A 17,347-nucleotide genomic window follows, 5' to 3' on the forward strand; every position below is an offset into this window, starting at 1 on the left:
AGTCATGAACATAATTAAATACACAGGATATCAATTTCTCTGCTGACGGTCGGTTAATTGAATTTACCGATTAAACCCCAGCTTTCATGCAACGATATTCTGTTTGTCAGTATAATTGCAAAATTTCGGATCTCGTGACAGTCTATTAACGTACCTTTTTGTATTTTAATTTAAAACCATCGTTACATTTAATAAAAGTTGAAAACCACTGGTAATTTTTTAATTTCTTATTTTTTTTTTGATTGCTTTGTTTCGAAATTTACTAATTTCATGAGAATATAAACAATTTGTAAAGTCATGCTATCAAAACTCAAGCTGCAGAATGCAGATCACCGTCAAAGTCACCCTCTCAAACCTTCTGTTGTTGTTGGCTCCTACACTAGCGCTTTTTTCTTGGAATATTTTATACGTACTTTAAATTACTAAACGATTATTGTCGATATTTCCGATTCGAGCAAAACTTTCGCCCTTGTTTTACATTCAATAAAGTCGGCGAATAACTGCAGTAGCGTGAAATAGCTTCGTGGGTGATGTTTGCGAGATTTTGCAAGCGTGATTGAAGACATGGATGCAAAGTTGCGGATAGGAAAAGTCGTCGGAGATCGGTCGGCACATATTGCACGTGTGTGTTCTTCCAGCAAGCTTATAGCGTGTTTGTGCGTAAGCTTAGGGCTAAGTCCCCCGATGTAATAACATGCATGCACGTCCCTAGCTAAACTTTGTAACGAGCGCTTTATACAGGCCGTTTTCCTTTCCCTTATACCTTCCCCCCCGCCAACTCGCACCCTTGGTGTTATCCGCTGCCGCTACTCCTGTCGGCAGAATCCAGCCATGGCAGGACCAAGCCTAACCCACCGTCCCCCGACGAGGCGAGAAAACTTCGCGCCTGCACCTTAACTCAGCATCCATGGTGTTGTACCATGTACATATACCGAGAACGGTGCAGACGAAAAGTGTCCGAAATGTTAGTGCTATCACTTTTCACCACCGACTCAAAGAACGGATGGCAACTTTTATCCAAATCAATTACGCGTCCTTGGAAATGATCTTCTCGAATTTTACGGGAGTGTGCCAAAAATGGAGCGACGCGATCCCACTGCGTCTATGTACTGGCGTGACGTGGAGGAAAATAAAAGATTTGAGTAAAAACACACTGAGGATCATGACGACGAGGAGTAGCGGATTGACGGATAGACGATTGGTGGGTCGGATCGACGGACGGATTCGGGTGAGGCGAGAGTGGAGGAGGACGAGAGAACGTGCCGGGAGTGACAGGTCATTTTCCGGAGCAACGCACCGCCATCCCTATACATACTCTTCGGTCCTCCTCCGCCTACCGGGCCCTCTCGCCCCCTCGGCCCCTCACCCTCGCCCTCCTCTTTGCTGGATCACGGATAGTCCACCCTCCCCTGAAGCAATGCTCAATACTCCGAGACCGATTTCACGCCGTAATAATGCGCCCATTCCGATACCTTATTCGATCTCTCTAACGCCCCTGTAGATCCTAGGGATCTGTTTTAGGAATCACGTTAGCCAAACTTCGGCTGCAACACGTGAGGGAATTGATTAGGTGCTTATAGTTTTCGTTGAATGTACTTTTCTGCTGATAAACTTTCATAAGGATAAAACGCAGTCAGTAATTTTACTGCCATTGGCACGATTGAGTTACAAACTTTATTTCGTGCCGATCGAATTGATTTATTTTTTTAGATCAGTGTATGCGTGTGTAAGTCCATCGCGGACAGCAGTTACGTTAACACGAATACCAGCTTGGTGGTATGAGTCAGGTTTATACAGATCGAGATACACCATGATTGCTGGATTTAGCAGAAACTTCCGAAAATCCCTGGGCTCTAGGCGTCACGGTTCCTCGCATAGTGAAACTGCGTTTCACTCACGGGGGGAACAAGGAAACATGGCGGAGGCGCGTTTGAGGGATGAGCGAAATTCATCAACCTTCATCGGGGAATGAAAGCTTATACTCCTTACTTTTTTCCTCCATCTTAGTCCTCGCTCCGTTCACCTACTCCCCGGCTTCCCTGCCGTATGAATATTACCAATAATGTTCTATTCACTTCGCAATTTCGACCCCCTCATTCCGCGCATGATTGACAAAATATCACCAGAATACCTATCCGCCCGGCTTGGAGGGGTTATAGTACACCGATGTCTAAGCTTAGGAGATGCGCTCGAGTTCCGTCTAAGCGGAAATAGCTGTTCATCAATTTTACGCGAAATAACGCGCACTGCAGGATCAGACAAGGAGATCCTCTCCACATTCGTATATACCTTTACGGCTGTACCCACCTGAAGTAACGAAATCGCAAAGGATCCGCTAACGCAACCCGCCAATATTATATATGAAGGTTAGATAATCCGTTAAAGGAACCACTCCTGAGCCTAACCACTCGTGATACGTTCTCTCGTTTCTTACAAGTTCCACAGCAATATCCGTACTTTGACGAAATCTTCGGAGTCGTAATAAAAGTACCCTCAGATTTTCCGCATCAAATCTCTCAGATCAGTTCAAAAGATTTTCGAAAAACCTGCACGTGTACGATATCAAATCTGATTCGTCAACGTCAAATTCTAGCTGTTTTCTGGAACAACCTAAGTTCAAGTCTTCCGGGCATCGAATTGCGCAACCACCGATGCTGACTAAACTGCGATACCTATCCTATGGTTGCCTGTCACACATACCCATCGAGCTCGAAACAATATTCGTATCATTTCCAGTCCATCCTTGGTTATTAGTTTTAATTCACCCCAAGATTTAGCGTGCCTCGATCGCTTCCCCGCAAGTGTTGTAGAAACTCGACAGTTCTGCGCACGTCTTTCGCAAGATACTGGGATGGACCACCATCATCGGCAGAGAGCACAACCTTGCCGTGTTTATGGCTCTGTTTACTCGCATTGATGCTGTCCAAACAGTGGCCAGACACGTACGGGGCTCCTTTGGATCCTCTCACGGTAAACAAAATATCGTTTTCAACGAACTACACCTCTTGTACCAGGCTGATTTCCCCGCCGTCTCCTGCAAAGCTAACCGTGTGACCGCGGTTGCAGCTACAGCTCGGAATACATGTTTCGTAGCCTGCATTTTATACTCGTTCACCCAAAGAATGGTGTTAAAAAATTCAATACTCCATCCGACGTTCGTTTACCACTCATTACTTCGTGGCATGAACCACTGCACTCTTCGTTCGAGGAATATCAGTCAATCGTAACGTATGGTAAGTGGGCAATGAAAAAACCGATACACACTTGCTTCGAGCCACGTATCAAAGGATACCTCCGATCGATGTAATTGGCGACTCGTACGGTGCATGCATCACCGTCAGGCAAAAGCAATACTGCATGATAAAATTACTGCGCGTATGTGAGTGTTTTTCCCCGCAAGCCTCAGAGGGTAAACATCTCACCTTGACCCCCGCTCCTCCCGTTATTGCCGTGTTGCGAGGTGTACACGTTGTATCGGTCTTTGCGGGATAATAACGTTATAATGGGGTCAATATATTAGTCTTCGTTCCGCGACGGGAATGAAACGAACTAAGCGAGAACCTGTGCCGAAGCGCCGGGGTGAACGACGGAAGGGATGAGGAAAATTATAAGATGCGGCGGCATGCCGGCATCACTCACTCCGACAAGCGAGACCCGGCCCGAGTAAACATCTTTCGCGGGAATACGCCGAGTAAAAAACGTGTCACTGATTCTCCTCCCTCTCTTCTCCCGCTTCTCCCGTCCCGCTTTTCCTCTTACTCTTTTTAGAAGGGAGGATTTTCGCCTGAGCTAGGAGACTCTGACTCAATTGGGATTTCATTGCATCGGATCCGTAAATTTTTCGAATAGATTTCCTCACGTACCGAAGTGTAATCCTTCCCCAGAATATTCTCGCGGCGGGAGGTCCGTAAAAATCATGTGATCGATGGGGGAGGACGTGATGTATACAGTTACTAACTTCGCATTACTCGCTACCGAATCACGAATTACCTGAGCCTGCAGTCGTAAGGAAGCAATCCTTAGTTAAAAATGATATTATTATACCCGATAGTATTGTGCTTGCAGAAATATAGTAGAATATATTTCAGCATCTAATGCAGGCGTGTAAAGATCCTGAGACTTACTTGGTTTCCGATTTTCCCTGCTAGCATGGCTTGTAAATTTACGAGACATTCAATTCTTGTTATTGTAAATATCTTGTACAGTGAGCGTAAAGATTTTCGACGAGCAAATTTACATGAAGATGCATGCGGACGAGCTGAGCAGTTGAATGCAGCTTCCGCCGTCTGAGGTATGTCAGGATGGGTATACACTGCTAAAGTTGTGCGAAAACTTGTGTATCTAACGGCAGCCAATATGTATACGCATACATGGATATATTGTACATGTATTACATAGGTGTATGTACACATTGGTTCCCATTAGATCAGCCCTCACTTATCACGTCTAATATTTCCTCGAGAGCAATAAAAACTTGAGGTTATATACAGGTACAGTGTAACTTGTCCAGGGGATCATAATTTGTCACTTTCTCTCCATCCTCGAAACTTTTCTCGTCCATGACAGCTCTACGTGACGGACAGACGCAGTTATAACGCTCGGTAGAGGGCCGATGTAATTTGCGAGCGAAGTTTCAACAGCCCTAATATTACATATCTCGTGTGGAATTAATTTCACCATTATTTGTTGAAATGCGTTGGGAGCATCCCTTGCACAGACGGATCCATTTCGCTCAATCTCCTCTCATATATTTCGTATAAAAACAGATTTGCTCTTGCGGTGGGACCGGAGTTGCGGGTTGAGGAGGGGGGATTATACGTGACACACACATGCGCGTCCACGTTCCACCTTACGTTTCCACACACGTGAGCGTACGCACACGTGGAGATCCCTTCTCTCGTATCCGAACTCCGGCTGTATCTCCGAGACACGTTATTCAATTAGAGACTAAGAGGTTCAGCGCTGACGGTGGGCGGAAGGCGGAAGGCAAAGGAACTCACCCTGCTCCTTCGCCCTCTCGGCAGCGCTCCGAGATGGAGTCATAGAAAGACAAAACCTCCCTCTGGATCGGGATTCTATACGGAGGGTGGCGGACGCGTGGCCGAGGTTCGAGCCGGGGGATGGGATGGGGGTTCGGTGTATTGAATTATAGACTGCGTGGATCTGATTGAGAGCGACTTCGGGCCACGGATTACGCGGTAACTACCGCTAAAAGGATCCTCCGCCTTGCCAAACTTGAGACTGAGGAATCCACGCTTTGTTTATTCTCATGCAACAGCACCGACCAAAGTCCCGTGACGCACTGATCTGTGGCGCCAAATTTGGAGGAGAAGATTCACGAGTTAGTGATTCCCGAGCATTTCTGCAGCAGCGCCTCATGTCGAACGCTTGGATTACCGTTCCGGTCAGGATACGGATACCCCTTTTCTCGTTTCAATTAGGAAAATTTCCACTAGCGTGCACAAGTTAAGAGGTCTGACCTGCACCGACGGAAAGAATTCCGGCAACGGAAAGGAAGGCGAGAAATGAAAAACAGGGAAGCTTGCATTTTACGACCCCCTTTGAATTTGAGGTAACTGTGTTATTTTCTTAGTTTTATTTACATTCTGCATAGATAAACAGATACTTTTGAACCATTCGAATTTCCCTTGAGGCTCGAGAAAAGCGGGACTCGACATCAAGCACCACCTTCGCCTCATCCGCCGCATTTGGATTTCTGAATTAACGCCAATGTCACTTCGCTGACTCTGTATTCACGTATTTATGGGGTAACACAGTTGATAAGGACCTCGAGCTGCTGATGCGACTGTTACGCTGTGATCGATATACTCTGAGAATGCGAGTATAAACATCGAACCCATTGAGTTTGGGTGGAAAAAATCATCCGATTCGTTCGATCACATACCCTTGTGGAGTATATCGATACTTGCACACCTTTCCAAAGGAAGATGTGTGAAAATAAAGCTGCATCGACCTGCCAAGAGTTTTGAGTGGCAAGTTTCAAGATCACCCGATCGGACGAGTCCACCGTTATTACATTCACACCTTGATTCCAGTCTCTACACAGATATATGTATATGTGTATGTACAGCATGATGTGGAATGGCTCCTCCCTCTCTGGTTTTACTGGCCATACCGCTATTCCATCGGCTCGTTGAGCGTGAGTGGCTAAAATGACGAAGTTTCCTCGACGGAAGAGATACTACCGTCACTTATCCATCTACTCACTCTGGAATATACTTACATACTTTTTTCACTTTTATTTTCACCACCTCTGGTTCATACCTCATCTTTCTTCGACTTGATCACCGTAACTGGTCATTCCAAGATGTTTACCTAACGACGTTACGTAACGAGAGCCTGTCTCGCCCTCAAACATTAATCGAGTAGACACGACGACATGTGGAATTATATGATATAACTGCATAATTAACGTCCCTGTGCTATGCGCGTGCCGTGCTTTCGGAACGCGATTCGTTTCAATTTGCTCTTCCCCGAGAGATCCTGTCTAGGAACTTCGAAGTGAAACTAAACAAAATAAATGAAGAAATAATAATAGCAGGATCAACTGGGATTTTAAGAATGCGACAAGTGCGAGGCGCCATTCGAATAATACCACTTCGAGCCCGTGCTTTCTCGGGCACTGCAGGGCGTGGAATTATCTCGTCATTGTATAAATGCATAACAACAGGTTGGGCACTTTGTTGGTTGACGTCCTTACCTTGAATATGGGGGTTTCACTAACTGCTCCTGGAGTAAGGAGTGAAGGGGGCATCAGGAGCGTCTTGCATATTGTGAAGGTATTGCATAAATGCATATATATTCATGTACCACTACTCGAGGCTTTCGGGCGCGAAATTTTCACCCGCCCCTGCAAACCAGTTATGTAAACCACGATGCAAAATTTATTAGTTGTGTAACACGCAAGTGTTTATTGCTCCCCAGTTTATGGAATTCGTTTCGTAAGCTCTCTGCCGACCTGCACGGTTCGATCGTTGCGTAACTGCTTGGATGTATCCATTGAATTTCATACACAATCACTGTGGTAGACTGTACAACAAAAGCTCCGTAAATGCAATTCACAAACCCATAGCCTGGTGACGTAACGCGTATACGGAGACATGGAACCGAAAACGCGGTGAAGACAACCAACGGCAATAAGTGAATGGTATTTTTCGAACGAATATAATTTAAAAGAAAAACAAAGTGAATCCAGGAAATTGCTAAAAATGAAACAGTTTTCAAATATAGGCGCTGGTTGATACATATGCGTTTGCAAATCTTTCGTTACAAAGTTTTTCGCAATTTCTACGGATTGTAGCTGGGCACCCTATCGTCAAGTTAGCTTGTCTTTGGCACCTTATTACGATCGATCATAACTCGATTCCAATCTATCGACCCAGCGAGAACAGGAGAGTTTTCTGCTCCAATAATTAGACTGTGCAATGATAATGAGAAAAAGTTCATACAGAGTATATAGATGTATAGCACAAGTTATCATCATTAAAATGGAATTGAAAGTGTTAAGTGACGCTTCACTTATCTCTTCGGCGAGAGGTAAAACGGAGGCTTCTTTTCTTGAAATAAGGTTTAGTTCTTGAATACAACGCTTCAATCTTCGATCCATCTACGAAGTTGCAGCCAGAAATAAAATAGGTAGGATAGGACTTGCAGGGAGTGGGCAAGAAAACGAAGTAGAAATGGTATAGTCTGGAAACTTTATCCACTTTGCATGCTGATGGTCGGCGATTCGGAAGACAAAATGGCGCGTGGAGCATCAATGCGGATCGCGATTCCCTCGAATCGATTCCCTTTGTGCCTGGGCGTTCGAAACTTTGTAGCCGATTTACGAGCGTTGAAGTCACCGACCTCTACAGAGTCCACGGTAATCCAACTGCGTTGAAAGATTATAAGGGACTCGTTAGGCGACATCCTGGAGTCTTGATACCAACAATGCCAAGGTCAGTGCAAAAGTCATGTGAATTTTATTCCACCGTCAGCATTCGAAGAAATCGCAGCAACCCAGCAGGGCCGGTCTATATTTAGGATTCGTCTTAAAACGATGTTATTCACTTGAAAAACATCACGGTCTAGCGCAGCACGCCCCGGGTTCACGGGGGTTCTCGGTGTGTCGATGCCGAACGAGGGTAGAGAGGTAGCTTGGGAATCGTTAGGGAGACTGGTTGAAAGGGGTAAGAAGCCAAATGCTCATAAAGAAGGTCAAATGGGTCGTAAACGCCTAGGAAATACCGAAAGCCCGGAAGACCGACGGCCCATAGGACCTGCGGTAAAGCCAGTCTGGAACGAAAACCCGGATGAATATCCCCCGCGACTTTTCGCCTCCAGGTTGTACCAGCTGCATGAGAAAGCTCTTCTACATCCCATGCATAGCTGTGGATAATGTTAAATGTACCCCGCGGATCAGTGTTCTGTAATGAACTGCACAATGGTACCTTCTAGTTGTCATACTTGTGGTGGTTGATGCGATTTAGGATTCATCTTGATAAGTTTTACCCACGAAATCCAACACGTTGATAATTTTGTCACACGAGAACCTTATTTTCCTGCCATGATATGCTGTCTTTTAGTCATAAATTTATTTATTTTTTTTACAGAACAAAACTACTTTTAAGATAACCTCTCAAGTAGCGTTCATAACGAAGAATAAGACAGGAAATGTGCTGGTACCTTGGGGAGTGTATTTGTAGAACGCGGTAGATAAAGGCCATGGACAAGTTACGCAGCGGCTTACCGTGAGTAATATGCATGCTGTGGGGGGAAGTGGGACAAATACTTCCCGTCAGTCGAACTACGTGTAAGGAAGATGAGCGACCTGTTATGCGTACAGCTAATTGTAAGACATTCGGCGCTTGGGTTTCTAGCTCAGCTCGAAACTAACCCGACCGATGCGAGCTAGATTAGTAAATACTAATTACATTAATTAAATTTCTCCAAGCCGTCGGCAGCTTCTTATTCTACGCCACTTGTACAGGGAGTATCGCAACCAATTTCGCGTCGCACCGCACCAGGTGGATGATTCTCAGCTGTTTCATAATTTTCGAAATCAAATATTTCATGTGTAATTCTCCAAGCCCATGTTGAATTACTTTACCCAAACTCCACGTCACAATGGATGAGAAAAACATTTATCAATCACCCGAATCAATACTGGATTTTTCATGTCATTTAAGTCAAAAAATTAAGGTCTTTCAATTATTAACGGTAACTAAGGTGTATTTAAATACTTTGATTTTGTCATATTAATATACACCTCGATGATCTCCGGCAGTTCATCGATTCAACGAGCACGTATTTGGATGCTTTGGGCCGATGGTTTTGTCCAGCGATAGATGAAAACCGAAATTGTTACTGAGAAGTTCGACAAAAGCACGGACTAATGCCGGGTTCTAGGAAAATTCCTCGGACATATAACGCTCAACCAGCGACATCTGCCCCGCGGCTGCACGCGTGTACGCATGAAGGTTTTCGCAAATCGTATCAGCCTAATTCATATTCAAAGAACAGATCGTATTTGCGAATGAAGAAACGAGAGAGCGAATAACGGTTTAGGTGAATGGAGTCGAATGGAGGCAAGCCTCTCTCTGATTTCGTCTCATTACGTAACACACTGGGCTGAATTTTCCATAATCTACATCAAAGATATTAGAATTGAATTTGGCATAGCGTATTGCATCGCTTTTCTTCATAAGTATATGTATTTCAAAATGATTTTTAGTCGAGTTCGGCCAAGAGAAAAGACTTATCTCCATAACCCAGCCATTACTTACTCTGTACCTTTTTTGCTAAAATCATTGATCCACTTTATACTTCTGCTCCATAAATCTTGTCAGAGTATAATGAAAAATCTAATCCAGTCCGATTTCTCAGATGAGCTATAAACGAACGAGTTTGCCATTCGCACGAACTCCAATGCGTCCATCTCTGGTGATAAGTTCTCTACTTGAGAACGTTTACTGATGACAATGATTTTTCTACTCTTCCACTCCACTTGGAATTGAAAATCGGACCCTCATTGTTTCTTCTTTGCACATTCGTAATAACGACTGCGTGTAAAACAATGGAAATGCTTGTAGCGTAATACGTGCATCAATGCAGAAACTTTGTGACAGTAAACGTTAAAAAACAAACGTGGTAAAGTAGGTACTCGAAGTCTCGTGTTCAAGTATTGTGTACAGGAATACGTACTAGGCACACTTGAGGGTTTTGTTAACTTAGAGAAAATCTCCGGCAATTGCGGTAAATATTCATTTGGCGTCCCGCACCTTACTTCGACGGAATGAAAGGCCTGAAATAATCGGCTCAAGTGTACCGCAGGGTTGGGGTGAAGGACTACTTTTGTTGGTACACGTGCCTCTTGAACTTTGCAAGCCGCCGTTTTCCCCGCTCCCACGATCCCCGTCCTCGCTGCTGGTATTTCAGCCTTTGAGGCAAGCAGATCAGTTTCTATGGAAGCAAATAGCGAGCCGCTTGCCTCGATGTCTATGTCCATACCTACACAGGTACGCGATTCATCGCGGTGTCTAAGGGGGCGATATTCCATCCTTAATTGGTGCGTATCAAGACGCCGACGAATCGTAAGACGAGCCAGCTATTTTGGACTCTGGACCTCGTTCTCGTACCGAGTCTTACTTCTGTCCCCCTACCCCAGCTCCGTTGCGCCGCCACTCGTCTCCGGATCTATCCAACCTCCTGGAGAATGCTGGGTAACGAAGGTACGCGACGTAAACATAATTAGGTCGAGTATTCCCATTGGATTCTGCAAAATATTCCCCACTTGTCACAAGAGGCGGAAGATTAAGTTTCAGATCCCCGAATTGAAGTGGTACTCATTCAATCTGTACGTTGGTTGTTGCTCAGTTGTTAAGAGTATTTTGTTATCGTTTTTTTTTTTTTTTAATTCCTTGGTTTTTTTTTCTCTTATTTTGTACATTTCACAACCGATCAGCCAAGTAATTGCACGGTTGGTACGAAAAACACGCGCGCGAGAAATATTCGACGAATAAATAAATTGGGCAGTTTGTTTGCCCGTTTCTCTACTGCAGTGTTATTGGTTGATTGATCGCTGTTGCTTCGCGTCAATTATCGAATCAAACTGATAAACGAACGCTCGATATATCAGCATCATTTTTCAAACGCACAGCCACTCATATAATCGTGAAATATCACAAGTGATAGAAAATCGTATTAATTAGAGAAGGTAGGCATTTCGCAAAATTATGGCGGTACTCAAAAGTAACGCGATGTGTTGCAATATTTCCACGAATTATCTAAATGGCGATATTCAAATATCGATGACGCTTCAAAACGGCGTTTTCAATCGCTTTATTGAATCGGTATTATTTCGAAACAGTAGCTGGTTTTGCAATGAGTGAAAATAATTCATGTTCTCTGTGATAACCAGCGTCAGCCTGCATTATTTCAAATGCGTACTTGAAGTAAGGTACCTACGACGATAGTATGCGATTTTACGCTGCCGCTTTTATTACGTTCAAGAGCAGACATTCGACTTTGATGATTTATTTCATAAAGGTTTTGTGCAATCAAATTTATGCAATGATTTTTAGACCACTAGATACTCAGATTAATTGTTTGCCGGTCTATGATTTTAAAACCTTTTTTCAAATAACATTTCCTTCACATCCGTATCGACAAATCATTGAGAAGTCATGAATCTCATTCTGCCAGTAAGACAAATAGGTATTTCCGTACTTAAATGTCTTTCTCAGTACTAACCTAATATTACGATTAACAAAATGTAAAATAATCACATCAAATAGTACTTAGACTAAAACAGTATAAATTCATGGGATTAAAGAAAATTCTTCTTGTATAGCCTAAAGATGGCCGGCAGGCGCCGGCAGAAACGTAGTTTTGTTAATAAAACACACAAATACCAACTGATTTTTCGCAAAAAAATGTCCTCTCGACTTTGTAATAACGAAAATTGAAGCGTGAAATAATAATTTTAACGGGATTTCCAATCATTGGGACAAATAATTATTTTTAGAGTCAAGATTTTCGGTGCGTACGCGATTCGATCTTCATTAATTGATTAATCCGATCGCTATAAAAGTACCACAACAAGAAAAATAAGATCATCGAGAACATGACAGTAGTATAAGTATAATAGTAGATATTTATCCAAATCGCAATTATTCGAAATTTGGGCGGTGCTACGTGGTCTGTCACAGAGCTCGGTAACAGAAACCCGTCATTATTACGTCAAGGGTGTTGTGCAGCATTATCCAAAGTGGCGAATGCTGATCACGAAGTGCGATGGGCGGGGATTGCGGCTTTGGGGAACACGTAACACGCGAAAAATTCGTAACAGGGTTCGTGTGATTTTGTTGCGGTTAACTCAACCCTTCGAATACCTACCACGAGTCACCGACACGCGAATCACACTATAACAAAATAACTTTACGTCAGCATTGTTTCCGGATTTTGCCGGGATACCATAAATGCTTGTCAAAGCCCGCATTTTCATCCACTCGACGCATTATCCACGCGTCATTTTTATTCACGTAACACGGGAAGATTGACGCTACTGTTTTAAAGAGTAGGTTTCACAACTTTTACTGGTGTGTCTTTACAAACGATCCGGTAGTAAGAAAATTCTGTCTATACAGATGTTCGACGAATCCTGGAAGAGACTACGATAGGCTCTGATGGGTGTATTGATTTTCGCGAACATGATCCGCAGCTTATGCGCGCTAATTAGTTACAATATCAAGCCTGTAAAGAAGTTTTAATTGCCTGCAACTTGATCCTGGAAAGCACTCGGTTGTTTTGGCGCTCTTCTAGAATATCACAAAACAAGTTCGTTTCCTATCCCTGTAAGGGCTGAGCGTGGGATGGAGGTGAAATCTCGGAATCATGTTTCACCGGGTTTCTAATCGATTTCAACTCAAACATGCGATAAAATTGAAACGCAGTATGACCCGTAGCAGTCAACATGGTGTCACACGATCGCAGCTTGAACACACGTATACAATATTATATCTCCGACATCGTCGTATCTTTCGCTGATCGGGAACCATTCGGGTTGTCATTGCACAATCGAAACGGATACCTGCCGAGAAACCGTTGGAGAAGGCTTGTTTTTGAGCGCGGTTACCCCGGCAACGCGTTTTGCTGCTCCGCGTGGCTTCGCGTCCGTCCTCCACCCCCGCGGCCCCTTCGGCTGCAGAGAGATCCCTCATCCCCGGTGGCCGTAGAGAGCGATCGAGAGAGGGAGAGGGAGAGGGAGAGAGAACGAGAGTATAAGCGAGGTGGGGTGTTACGCGTGGGTTAGCGAAGTCGCGGCCGTCGAAAGAGGCAGGGGGGGTGGAGGCAGGGGTAGGTTTCGCGAACAGTCACTATGACGACGGTGACAAGCGAGGTGTTAGTGCGCATCCGTGACCACGCCTACGTCACGCAAAGTGACGTCAGTCCGGCGACGGTGGCTCCGGGGCGAACGCTAACGTGGGGCGGCCGCCCCCGGAACTAAACGACGGCGGCGGTGGCGGCGGCGGCCGCCTGTTGCTGAACTCCGAGTAGTCCCGAGTTTCCGAGGCGCGCCACCCCCGGCCCCCAGCCTCGCTTTGCCGCCCCCGAAGCCCCGACAGCCCCGCGCCGTCAAGCGCCGAGCGGGAGTCGTCCACCCGCCGCCAGTCAGCCAGCCGACTCGCCGCAACGCCGCGCGCCTGTTTCTACCGCAGCGCATCGCAACGCTATTCCGTTTCGTATATTAAATAGGACACGTGTGAAACGGTGAACGCGAGATATCGACAGTATAACAAGCACGTTCAGGGAGAGTTTCTCCGTGTACCTTTATCTGCAGTACGGCTAGAAGCATTTCCCAAGTTTTTTTTTCCCTCGCGTCAACGAATCAACGGCACGCGTTCCGTCTCCACGTTGGAAACGCTCCTTCCATGGATCATAGGTTAGCATCAGGTGCCCACGTATGTCTTTCCGTACGCACGCATACGCCTCCCTGCGGCTGTATGTGTGCATACGTGAATCTATGTTTTGAAAAAACCGAAAAACGGAGTAACATAACAAACAAACCAAAAAAAAAAAAACTCGTTTTTCCCCCCTGACGAAGTGACACGCGTTCCTTTCGCGCGTTTAATAACGCCCCATTCAGGGATGAACGATGCGAAATTACAGAGCCGCAGATATCACCCCCCGGAAATTCGCTTGTGCCGTGCGGATTGCTCCGTGAGCGTATCAGTGAACCTTACTCCCCTGATCACGTCCCCTTTATACGTGCGTGTTGTTATCCTCGTTCTTCCTCGTTCCTGTCAGCCTTCCACCCTTTTCCTCCCCACGCCCTCCCCTTCGTACGAGTTCGTTCGCAGAGGGTGGCGTTACTCAATTGCCAATTTCTGGATGACGGTATTTTTTTCTCTTTCTCTCTCTCTCTCTCTTTCTCTCTGGATAATCGGCCATCAGGTTGAAAATCAACGAACTCATTTTCCGAGTGAATTACATTCTATGTATGAAAATTGCTGAAATACTTTCCTTCGCGCAATCACCCCGTGCTTGTGGAACGCGTGCAATTCGCGTATACAGCACGCATAACGAGTGCGCGCGCAAATTCGCGACGTGTCCATTTGGAACAGCTTGTCACTTTGATTATAGGGGTTAGCCTCATGCTTGAACTTGAAAACGTAACGTAATCGGCAGAATGAACATATTTATCGATCATTCGATCAGCTGTTGACCGCACCGACCCTCGTTTTTGGAGCCAACCACGGTTAGAGAAGGTTGGGGGTGGCGGAATCGTCGGAAGGAGGAGAAAACGCCATTTGGCGCCCACTGTCGTAGCGGTTCTTCGTCAGTACTCTACGATCTACACCTGGGCAGGCTAGCCGCAGTCGATCTCACCCTCAGTCCGATCAACTCAGCATCGAAGCCGTCCGAACCACTTCTATGACAGCCGCACCTTGCAGGTAAAAGTCACAGCCAGTTTTATTTCATTTTCCGAAAATCATTTCCGGTCCAATCTTCCATGCCGAATCACCGTCTCGCGCCAAATTTTTACATTTCCTGCACCGCGGTGCATACCGTGATTTCAGCTTCCGACTCTAAAAAAAAATTCATGCTTATCTTCTTTTTTATGTTGCATTTTTAGTCTCCATTCCCCGACAAATATTTACATTCGTTGTACCTAGAGGATGTAAAATTTTGTCCCGATCGATCAGGTGCGATGAAAGAAAAAGGAAAAAAGACACAAAAAATTCTCTCCGCTGAAACGTGATACATGGTTCGTCACGTTTGACAATTACCCACACGTATATGGTATTTTTCATTGTTCTTTGACGTTTCATTTGTGCGAAGGGCTGACTGCCGGTGGGCGATGGGTTATACAATCAAACTCCCCAGTTTGTTTCCGTAACCTAGTTAAGAATTCGTCTTGCTCAAGCAATTTTCCCAGAAGAGTTGAAGGTCGCGAAGAGTAGGTATGGTCGCAAGCTGTGTCACCTAACTACGTCACACCGGTCGTTCGAGCCAGGCACTGTCATTTGCATATCATCGGATTCATTCATTCGATAAATGTGCTGAATACATTGATAATGAATTTAATAAGCAAAACTAAATTCATGATTATTCATGAGGCAATTATTATCCCTTACTTGAGCAGTCGGTGTAGTCGCGTTCGGTTCCAAGGCTAGCTGAAATACAAAATGAACAAAAGTTAGTACGTTCGTTATGCAAGAAACGGCAAGGATTAAAAGGGGATGGATTTCGAGGGACGATTGCACCTCATATAGGTTAAACAATGCTGTATAGCGTTCATGGTGTAATGAATATGAAATAGTTGTCCAATTTACATGCTGATTATGGAATTTGAATAAGAATTCAAGGAAAATATTTGGACGGGTTGATTTTGTCGCTTAGAGGGCACACGGCAAATAGAATTTCCAACATCTGCAGTGCGTGAGGATAAATTATAGCTGAGGAAATTTTTCCACGAGACAAATCGATACTGTTTCAAATCAAATTTCAAGGAATAAGAAAACTCAAAACTTAATTGAAAAGATTTGTAACGAAATGCCTTACATTTATACCCTAGTATAATGCATGGCTACGTTCATTTCTCTGTGATCTAACGAAAGCTGCCTTCTCAGAAAACAACGATGTATGTAAAATAAGGCCACGCTGCGAAATAATACCTCCCCGCCCCTACTAAATATGCGCATTTCGTAAAGGCGTGTTCTTTGAAAACAAACCGCTTTCAAAGCTCGATAGTGATCTCCGGTTCGCCCGTGCTTTCAATGGTTACACCGGCATATAAATCCAAATTTTGCCTAAAATTATATCTCTTGCTCAGGTTGAAATATCAAACATTGCGGCTGCGCCCATTCAACGTAAGATTAATATTATTCCTGATAACCATTTGAATACTTTTCAAATCTTCAGGGTTCAAAAATTCATATTCAATTCCATATTCATTTTTTTCAGTGACGAGCCGCAGTTAGAGTCCATTATTAGACAGCTATCGTGAACGAATGTGATTGAAATTCAGAGATTGTTTGTAATTACAGCGACAAGGTGTGAGGATTATATTGTGATAGATCTTGAACTTGATCATTCGATCTAATCATTCTACTAGCTAATCCTTGGATAGCAGCGAAACCGGCAGAGGCCATTCTCGTGCATGATCTCAACAATAATCCTTATTTGAATTGCATTTTCTTTGTTTCGTTATATTCTTTCGATCATTTTTTAAGACGAACAACGCACACGGTGAATGTATAAAGTAACTAATTACAATTCTAGACTCACATGAATAGTTTAGAACAACCTGCATTTCCTTACGTGTTACAGATTTTGTATTTTCCATTTTTTTTAGCAGATGGTAGGGTAAGGAGAATGCTTTTCACTGAGTTAAATGACGAGTAAATCGGATTCAACTGACGATTGAAGATTACTTGCAGATTTGTTGACGATCCTGAAATTCACACGGAATGATCTTAGACCGAGTTTTAGAAATTATTCGATGTTCCTTATTTTTTATAGCCATGTCGTGAAAAATATAATCGCATATGCTCTGTTCAAAATGATGCCGGGCCTAGATTGTTCCGAGTCCGTCATAAAAGCTCTGAGGGTGAGTTCCAGCTGTTCGTTCTATTGTTTTGTTCCGGTCGTTAAACGAATTAACGATAGTTACAGAAAAAGGTTGCATTATGAGTTTTCTTTTCTGTCGCTAGCAAGAAACTACAACAAGAATTCATAGAATTTTTTATTTCCACACCGCTATACAACTTTTACGACTACTTGCGAACAACTGCGCTCGTCGTAAATGACCACTCAGGATCACAACTTTCTATTCCCAACC

General features: G+C 44.3%; 1 protein-coding gene across 7 annotated transcripts in view; it reads left to right on the forward strand.

The window, feature by feature from the left end:
• The window catches only part of bru3 (bruno 3), a 537,074-nt gene that overhangs the window by 298,630 nt on the left and 221,097 nt on the right, over window positions 1-17,347 (forward strand). For 3 of the 7 annotated variants that reach the window (XM_069134118.1, XM_046615176.2, XM_046615170.2), the window contains exons 1-2: window positions 13,683-13,945; window positions 14,722-14,957. The exons of 3 other annotated variants lie outside the window; for them this stretch is intronic. The gene's annotated coding sequence lies outside the window, so the exon portion shown is untranslated. Of the gene's footprint in view, window positions 1-13,682; window positions 13,946-14,714; window positions 14,958-17,347 lie in introns of those variants that run through there. One more of the 7 variants, XM_069134115.1, reaches the window with a different exon arrangement.

This window comes from Neodiprion pinetum, chromosome 3 (assembly GCF_021155775.2).
Source record: "Neodiprion pinetum isolate iyNeoPine1 chromosome 3, iyNeoPine1.2, whole genome shotgun sequence".
NCBI classification, from domain to species: Eukaryota; Metazoa; Arthropoda; class Insecta; order Hymenoptera; family Diprionidae; genus Neodiprion; species Neodiprion pinetum.